The sequence below is a fragment of the Simochromis diagramma genome, unplaced genomic scaffold, assembly GCF_900408965.1.
Source record: "Simochromis diagramma unplaced genomic scaffold, fSimDia1.1 OVJJ01000216.1, whole genome shotgun sequence".
Classification (NCBI taxonomy): domain Eukaryota; kingdom Metazoa; phylum Chordata; class Actinopteri; order Cichliformes; family Cichlidae; genus Simochromis; species Simochromis diagramma.
This window is the reverse complement of record NW_024386883.1, coordinates 11623084-11632423: the sequence shown is the minus strand read 5'-3', so window position 1 is coordinate 11632423 and position 9340 is coordinate 11623084.

Sequence of the window (9340 nt, the reverse complement as noted above, 5' to 3'; positions counted from 1 at the left end):
ACAATTTTTTGCATCTCTCACCAATCGGCATGGATCACCTGCCTTGTTTAAGAATTTGATTTGAAAATTCAACGTTATTCACACATCACAGCACACGCACTGTTGTCTTGATGAAGTAGTACAGGCACACAGTTGTTGCCTAGCTACTTACAGATGATGGCAATTTCAAGTGCTGCTGAAACCGTAAAGTTAAATTCAGTTATTTATTTACAGCAACATTCATTTTTAAGCAATCGGTTAAAGAAAAGAAATTAATCAAAAAGATTGGACCCGATCCTTCGGAAAATAAATATTCAGCAGCAGTTTACAGATCGTGTTAGAGCATGTACACCAGGGGTGTCCAACTCTAGGCCTCGAGGGCCGGTGTCCTGCAGGTTTTAGATGTGTCCTTGATCCAGCACAGCTGATTTAAATGTCTTGAAGTTCTCCAGAGGCCTGGTAATGAACAAATCCTTTGATTCAGGTGTGTTGACCCAGGGTGATATCTAAAACCTGCAGGACACCGGCCCTTGAGGCCTGGAGTTGGCCACCCCTGATGTAGATGGACCCTCTCCAGCACATTATATGACAAGCAGAGTTGGCTAACTGGATGTGGGGTGAGCAATGCCTTCTTTTGCTTTCCAGTCTGTTGTTTCAAAGTCCTTGTACCGAAACGTTGTGGAGTCCCACAGGTATACAGGAATGAAAGCACTTAACAGAGATGTGCAAAAGACACAAGAATAGCCAAAGCTGGTTGGACAAGAGGCAAAAAGCTACACCTTTTTGGCAGGCTTAGCATAGTAGAAAAGCTGAATTGACAGAAAAAAGCACAGATTCTAGATGACTTTTTTTATAATTTACATTTTTCTATTTTAGATTCTTTTTTGTTTGTTTGTTTGTTTTTTTAAGGGCAAAAAACAAAAACCAACGAAACAAACAGGCAAAAAATACATATATCAATCACCTGTTGAGAAAGAAAAAAGAGAAAACAAGCAAAAAAAAAAGAGAGCAATATAATAAACAACATTATCACGATAATCTATGGGAATATAACAGTAAATACTAAATATTGAATATTATTGTGCAGCACATCGACAGCACACAGTGTGCTTTGAGGTAGGAGCCAAAAAGGGTGTAGTGTGTGTCTGTGGGCACCCGTGTGTTCACCTGTGAGCATGAGCGCACTTGTATTTAAAAGGTTCCTTCATGTAATGATCTGTTAGAGGGTGTGGGGAGCCATCCTCCAGGGCATGAAGCAGGTATGGAGGAGATCCAGGCTCCAGACATCCAGAGACCCTCAGAGCACAAGAGACCAAGGAAGACCAACAGAGGGGCAGCCACGCCACTATCCCAGAAAGAGCTGAGGAGAGCCCCAGATGAGGGGTCACTCAGCAGTCGGGAAACAGAAGCCAGGGGGGGTTGCAGTGACGTGCCCGTGAGCTCTGCCGGCAGCCAGCTGTGCCAGTGTGACCCCACTCTGGCACACCCCACCCCCGAAGTGGCCCGCCCCAACAGGCAACAGAGAACGGGGGTGTGTAAAGACTCCAAACCTCCCTCCGTCCGCTCATATGTAGTGTTGATGCATGTGTGTTCTAAGGTGCATTTAAAACCCAGGAGGGCATGGATATATTTTAGATTCTTTTAGATTTTTTTTTTTTTTTTTACACAACCTGTAAGATATTTGACCCGTCTGATCCAGTTGCACACCCACACACATAGATGTTTTTTTAAGCCTGTCTTGTCTGGCAGTTTTTGCAATCAGTTATGGTGTCCCACCCCAAAGGTTTTACCACAAGCCACCACTACCTTAGATATGTTGCAATATTCTATTCTATATACAACATGATTGTTGTCTTACATCTCAACCTTGTTCAGGCAAAGAAGATAAAAAGATTAAAAGCTGAATATTATGGCATTCATAAAATGATATAGCTGCACACAAAGACAGACACACAAACATGCAAACAGCTAGACCAAACACTGGATCACAGAAAAAAAACAGGCAAACTTATAATACTGAGCACCGCGCTAACCCAAGAGCACCCAGGTGAACTGAAATTCACCCAATCTGTCAGTTGGTACCTCTGTTATCACCCAATCAATATACTCAGGCCCTCATTCAATTTGACAAGCATCTACATGGAGAGAAAGGCAATCGCTTAGCACCGGCAGGTATATGATATTGACCGGGAGGAGATAAGCCTTAGCCTATCCAATCACAGGGAGATTGGACCAGTGAGGTTTAGGGCTGGAGCCATTCCAGAGTGTCTGCCAAGCCACTTGAGCAAAAGGCTGCAATAATGAAGTGCGTGGTGGAGCTGAGGCGCAAACCAGCTGACAAATTTGTCTTTCTTATTGTGATGGACGTCTGATGGAGCACAAGAGCAAGTGCAGGGCCATTTGTGTGTGTGTTAGAGAGTGTGGGAAACGCCGGACAATGGAAAGATGTGTTTTTAGATATGAGTGAGTGATATGAGTGATTACTGAGAAAGAAATTGTTGTTTTCTGTGTTCTTAAAATTAATAAATGTTGAAGGCATGATAGTATCAGAAAAGGTAAATACCACAGTCAGTAAATGTGTGGTCATAAATTTAGTGTAAAGGTGCATAAATGTGTAATACATGTAATGTATTCTTCTTTAAAAGTAATGCACTATGTTACTAATTTACTCCCCTGGAGAAAGTAACATGTTGCATAATCTTTTCATTACTCTGTAACATGTAATAAAGTGCACTGTCACATAATAACCAGTTAACAATATAAATCTCAGGCCACCATCGAACACACAAATTCTACTGAGGACACTTAAGGGAATAAATATAAGCACAAAGCCACCAACACAGAAAAAAACAGAAAGAGACTTCAAAGTGATTGCTACTATGATTCTACTGTAGAAATGTGTATAGTTAAAGTGAGTAGAGTAAAATTATACTTTTATAACATTTTCATGAAAAATATTGCAAAGTGCTTCACAACCAAAGTGCTAAAAAACAAAACAAAAACCGCAGCTAGACTGCTCATCACTACCTTTCTTGCCCGGGCTGGGGTCTGCACACACTCAGCTTTAACATCCCTCTGGGTTCTTTGCTAGCTGTGTGTTAGCATGTTGTAGTGATGGAATTTCCGGCTCTTTTTAGAGAACCGGCTCTTTTGGCTCGGCTCACTAAAAAGAGCCGGCTCTTTTGGCTTTGAACCGGCTCTTCAGGTTGTTTTGTTGCTTTAATTAATTTATTATTAAAAACAATATGAAATTTTGCACAAAAGGAATTACTAATGTAAAAAAAATGTGGTTTTATTTATATATGTTTATATATAAATATATACGGTGGCCTCTAGAGACAAAGCACGTACAAACTCCAAAGCATGCATATTTCTTGCGTTAGCTGAACTTCCAAAACAGCTACCTAGATCACTTAAATTGCACACTTGAAAGCATTTGTGTATTGTTTGTGTATTTATACACAAGCACTCATATATATTCAAATAATTTAAAAAAAAAAAGTTCATTTACCTGTTACTACCACACACCAAATCCGGTCGTTGGTACTTCCTGGCTTGTGTAGCCACTAGGTAACAAAAGCTCAACACTGCCTTTAGCATCCTGGAGCACTTCTGTTGTGTTTTGTACGTGCTTCGGAGTTTGCACGTGCTTTGTCTCTAGGGGCCACCTGTAAATATACTTTTATTTATTCACTCCACATAAAATGTAATAAATAAATCATATAATACAAAAAACAACTATTTACATTTTAAGCTTTTAACTATTTAAATTTTAAGCTTTTTCCTTTTAAACAAATTTAAAGTGAAACAACCCAAAACACTGCAAACCACAACACAATCAAATATAAATTAAAATATGAAAACAAAAAGAAGATGCACATTCTCTGTCATATGGGCCTGCATGAATAAACTTTCTGAATCCTTTATCATCCGCAACTGAAAATAGTTGTGGATGATCACTATACTGTACCTTTCTAATATGACGTTGTTGTCCCTGGCTCTCTTTCTCTCTCTCTCCCTCCCACTCTGTTCCTGTGCTACTGCGAGTGTAACTACCGCCCCTCCCCCCTCTTCCCAGCGCAAAGCACAAGCCTCGTATGCGGAGTGAAGCGAAAAAAAGTGCAAGACAGAGAGGGTGAGAGAAAGAAAAAAAACAACAACAACAACCCACGGCTACCAATAAGGAGCTGGCTCGCGTCGTTCACTTCAAAGATTCGGCTCTAAGAGCCATTTCGTTCTCGAACGACACATCACTAGCATGTTGCCTGTGCAGATACTTCAAACAGTGGATGTTGTGTTGGCGGTGGAATGCACTCGTTTTTGTCCTTGACGCAGTTTGCACGTCACCATTGTAGTCTTGTTTTTGAAAGCAAAAGTAATGTTTATGTTTTCACTCCTCAAAAGTTCACATCTTCACTCTTCCCTGCACCTGAATTGGTAGCATTATGCAGGGAGACCAAATACCTTGGAATGTGAATTAAGTTTAGCAACTCATTGTGACGATATGCAAATGTGGATTTGCATCGAGGTAAACTAATCTCAGCTGTGATGTTTAGTGTCTACTTAAACTGAGTCTGGAATAGCCACTAGTGACTAGCTCTCACCTACAGAGTCATGGACGACAGACAGATATCCCTTATAAACCGCGAGTTTAACACTGCAAGTACTTGGGTCCCAAACAATAAGCTCTGCGAGTTTAAACACATACACGCAAATGAAAGACAGACATAGAAAGAGTGATTCCTTCATTTATTATAAATAAACCTCCAGTGACTTTGACATCTGCCTTTGTTAATGCTAACATGCCTGTCACAGCAGGCGCTACACTAATGAGCGACAATGTGCAAAGAATGTGTTTTTAATGTTCGCTAAATTCTTTTCTTAATATAATTTAGCAGTAATGTGCATAGTTAAAAATGAGAACTGAATCAAGTGTCAGTTGTAATTCTGCACCGGCACTGTCCAGTAACAAGATATATCACTGTTGTCCTCCTCCAAAGTACAAATAGTCCAGAGAAATAAAATAACGTTAAGGCTCTATGTGACAATATATAACAAAATCATATTATGTAGACGTTTTAAACACATTTCCATGTAGCTGTAGTCATGTGTCCACACCCATATCCAGATAAACGATGCTAAACTGTAATGATCTTTCCTGGTGTAATTATATAATTGAGTGTACAATAGAGTATAAGCTCTCACACATGCTGCTTATGGATGCATGCAGATGTCTTTGCTTTTTTGAATTTCATATCTATCTCATTTGGTGTATGACTTTAATTTCCTGTGGATCCGTCTCTCGCTCTCTCCCCTCACTCTGCCTCTCTCCTATCTTGCTGATTTCTGACAGCAGAACATGGCCCACAGTCGCCTCAGCGGGGCCCGATCAATACTAAGTTAATGAGTCACTTTCGAGGTGAAAGAGGATTTGGTGAGCATGTGGTTAACATTCAGCATGCTTTAACAACACAGTGTACCATTGTGCATTGTAAGATCCAATACAAATTAAGAGAACATTAGGGAAAAGTTATCTGATGTTGTGGGCTTTATTTAGTGGTCCCTAAAGCGTTGAAGTAGCTGAGAGGTCGGCGAGGTCAGTAGGGTGTTAGATAGGATTGTTCCAATGTTATTGATTTTGCTTAGAGGTCCTTATTTGTCAAAGCACTTTAGTCAGACCACAGCTAATGAAAGAAGCTTGTAAGAGATAAAATGATTCACATATTTCTTATGAGGAGAAATATGTGAATCATACCCAAATTACATTGCAGCTTATTTTTTGTTTTAAAGTGAACATATTAGCAAGTCAGTCATGTCATTTTACCCATTTGCTGGTTTCCATACTTCTTGGTCACATTTTCGGACATGTAAAATCAGAAAGGATGGCAGCATTGTGGTAATAGTGAAGTAATAAAATGGAAACAAGGAGGTGAGAACAGAGAAGTAGCAAAGTTATTATCTCTTAATTGACAGATTAATATCCAAATTAATATCCAAGTAATCTTGTATGTACAGTGGTTATAGCTGAGTAATATTACACTGAAAGCTGTGTAATGTGCATTACAATTTTAATATTCTGACTGATAAGGTCATGTTATTTTAATCTTTAATATATTAGGATACTATTACCATATTATAATGCTGTAATTAATTATTTATTGTCACCCCAGCATTCTTCTGTGTTTGATAGTCACAATGTATACATTATGTTTAATGTTGTGGCTTATTACCTGCTACCACATATAAGTACATTGAGGTTATAGCATGTGTCACAAATGTCGCTATCTTTTAACCTGGATAGATCACTGTGGTAACCTATGTTGAATACATAGAGCCCTGTGATGAATCACTTTGTTTACCAGGCCAAATACATTGCTGGCTAATATATCAGTGTCATATATAAGGGTGGAGTGGGGACCCAAATATAGACATGAAAAAATTGAGAGGAAATCAAACTGAGCCTAATTGACAGTTAAAAAACACAAAAGTCACACAAACACTAAAGTAAACAGGATAATTTGGCAAAGAAAATCAAAGCGCTATCAATGCCATGGCTGCTGAGAGACAAATAGGTGTGGAGGTTTGGTGTGAGACTTATTTCTAAGTAATTAACACAGGTAAGAACAATCAGGAAATCAGAAGAAGATAGAGACAGGAAGTAAAAGTAACAGGTAACATTTTTATTAAAAATGAATAAAAATTCAACAACCAATAAAATCGAAACTTGCAACAGCACAAATAAAACAAATAAGAATCCTTTACAATGATCAAACTGAAAAACATAAATCCTGAAGGAATAAAACCAGGGACTGTGACACTGAGATACTGTGTAGAAAGTTGTTTTCTCATGTTTTACATTCATTAATACTGCACCACTACCTCCAACTAAATGTTACTTTTCTTTAAATATGATTTAAGTGTCATTTCTGTAAATGAACCCATCTCATAAATGGAGCCTAACAGGTGTTTGGTTTGTGTATGTGCAGAGCAATACAGAGTCATGCCAGTGCTGTCACACTATTTCAGTGATTTTCAGGTGACGATAATTTACCAAGATATGCACCAACATACACAAGAGCGCTTGCTTGTAAATATGGATGTAAATATTGCTGGATCACTCTAAATGCTTACCAAAAGTCAGTTTTGCAAATGATTTATGAGAAAGGAAAAATGTTATTCATGCTTGTCACCATTTAAAGACTCACAACACTGCATTCTGACTTTTTGTCCCATAACCCCTGACTGGAATTATTGTTTGTGTATCACATGCTGCAAATTTATCACATCAAGGATTAAAGCACATCAGGTCTTTGTCTGTTTTACTTGCAATGTTCAGATAAAAGAAAAGTGATTACGTCTAGCGATAAAGTAAAGCTGGATTCTGATTTTCACGAAAATCTGTTGCAAACTGAAAGAAAAAGCCATGAAAATCAGTAAAAAGAAGACGCTTATTCTGCAATGAAATCTTTCACTTACGCCCCACTGCCACTGGGGGCCACCACACTGTGAAGCTGGATGTTTTGCTCATGCAGCACACAGTCTGTTTGAGTGTGAAACACAGACACAAACACAGCCGCTTGTATTGTATCTGTGTTTACCTTTATCTATTTGCATTTTCATCACTGGGAGATGACTTTGTTATGTTAGAAGCTACAATATAATTCCAAATAATGGCTTCACAAATATCACATAGTACCATAAATGTGTCATGTTAAGAGTCTTTTTTTCATTTTTAATATTGAATTTCTGATTATACACACTGGGTTTTCTGTGATGGGAAGGGATATCTGTGGAACAGAGTTCTAGTACTGCTGCAGCCGTCCCGTAAACAGCAGCTGAACTGATTTCTCTTTGTAAAGTTTGACTCCTGACAAGTGAACTGGACCAAAGCCAGAGGTTCACTAAGGGGCATTTGTTTAAATAAGACTGTGACACAGCTCAGTGGATACTTAGATAATGATCTGGGCTTCAGCCAAATTCACTTGCCGCAGAATTAACTGGGTCTGTATAGATGAAACAAGGTGAGTGTACGGACTTTCCTAGGTAATTCATCCTGATGTTTGCAGATTGGCTTTCTGAAAGGAAAGCACACACTGTGTTATCAGAAAACATGTACTGAAAGCAAATACATCTTCAAATAAATACATCATTGTCTCTCATTAAGGAAAACTGATAACATTTCAAGACAAATAATTGACACATAAAAACAATAGAGGCCTGATGAGTGACATATAAAAATGTCCACCAAAGACTTTTCAGAAGTCACTGCTGAGTAATAACTTTCTCATAAGTGACCACCAGCGCTGCCATTTATCCTGATAGCAAAAATTAACTTTCATTTTTAAGTATCAGCTTTTATTAGATAGCTTGTGTGTCTTCAGAGAGCTAAAGTGACTCTTGGACCCTCTCGTATGCGTCATGAATTAGAAGAAGCCCTCTTATAGCCTACTGCATGCCAGAGATAGAAGTTATACAGGAAAGGTCTGAAGTGCAGACTTGGGAAAACAAGCTGTCTTTAAGACATTTCAGTCACTTTAAAAGTGGAGCATCTGCTTAATGGACCATCTGTGGTACTCTTTCATCAGTGGTAGGTCTATTTCTATTAAGTCTCAGGTCCTATTAGGTCTCAAGCTAAAACAGGAAAACATGGGAAATATATAAATAATACAGAGGACCTCGTAAATAATAAAGACTTTCCGTTCATCTGCTTTGACTCAGCCATGAAAAGGACAGCTTCATATACCTTAAAGCCAAGCAGACTCTATATGTATTAAGTCCAACTTCAACCCAAATGGGTTGCCCAAGTCCCACGACCCCTAAGGATCATAAATCAAGAATGTACTAAGGTGTGTCAGTGACAAGTCAGTATTATATAAATCAGGATTGGCTGAGACGGGGAAAATGCTCAGCTCAAGGTCACTACCAATAACACTAATTAAACAAAGCAGGTTTTTACCGTATGTCCAGAATTTTCAATCCACCTGAAACAGGGAGTCTTCTTCCTAAATGAGCTGTCATAAAAGGTTGCCAGGATATTTTTGAAATCACTTGAATTACCATAAACATCTTGCACTGATCTCAGATAATTACTGCTATCAATAACTCAGCCTCATGCTAACTTGCCTCATTTCTTGTGACTCTGCACTGTTAAGCAGTCAACAATCTGCCAGTCACAGCATGGACATACGGAGAGACTTAATTACACTGCTCGAAGCTGCTGTCAGAGTAGCATGGTTAAATTAGATGAGTTCCAGTGAATTTAAGGTATCAAACATGAGGTGAATATTATAATTTAAAATAAAAGGCATCCTTTCTCCTTTATAATGCAAATCAATCTGTTGATGTGTGTATTTAGAATTTC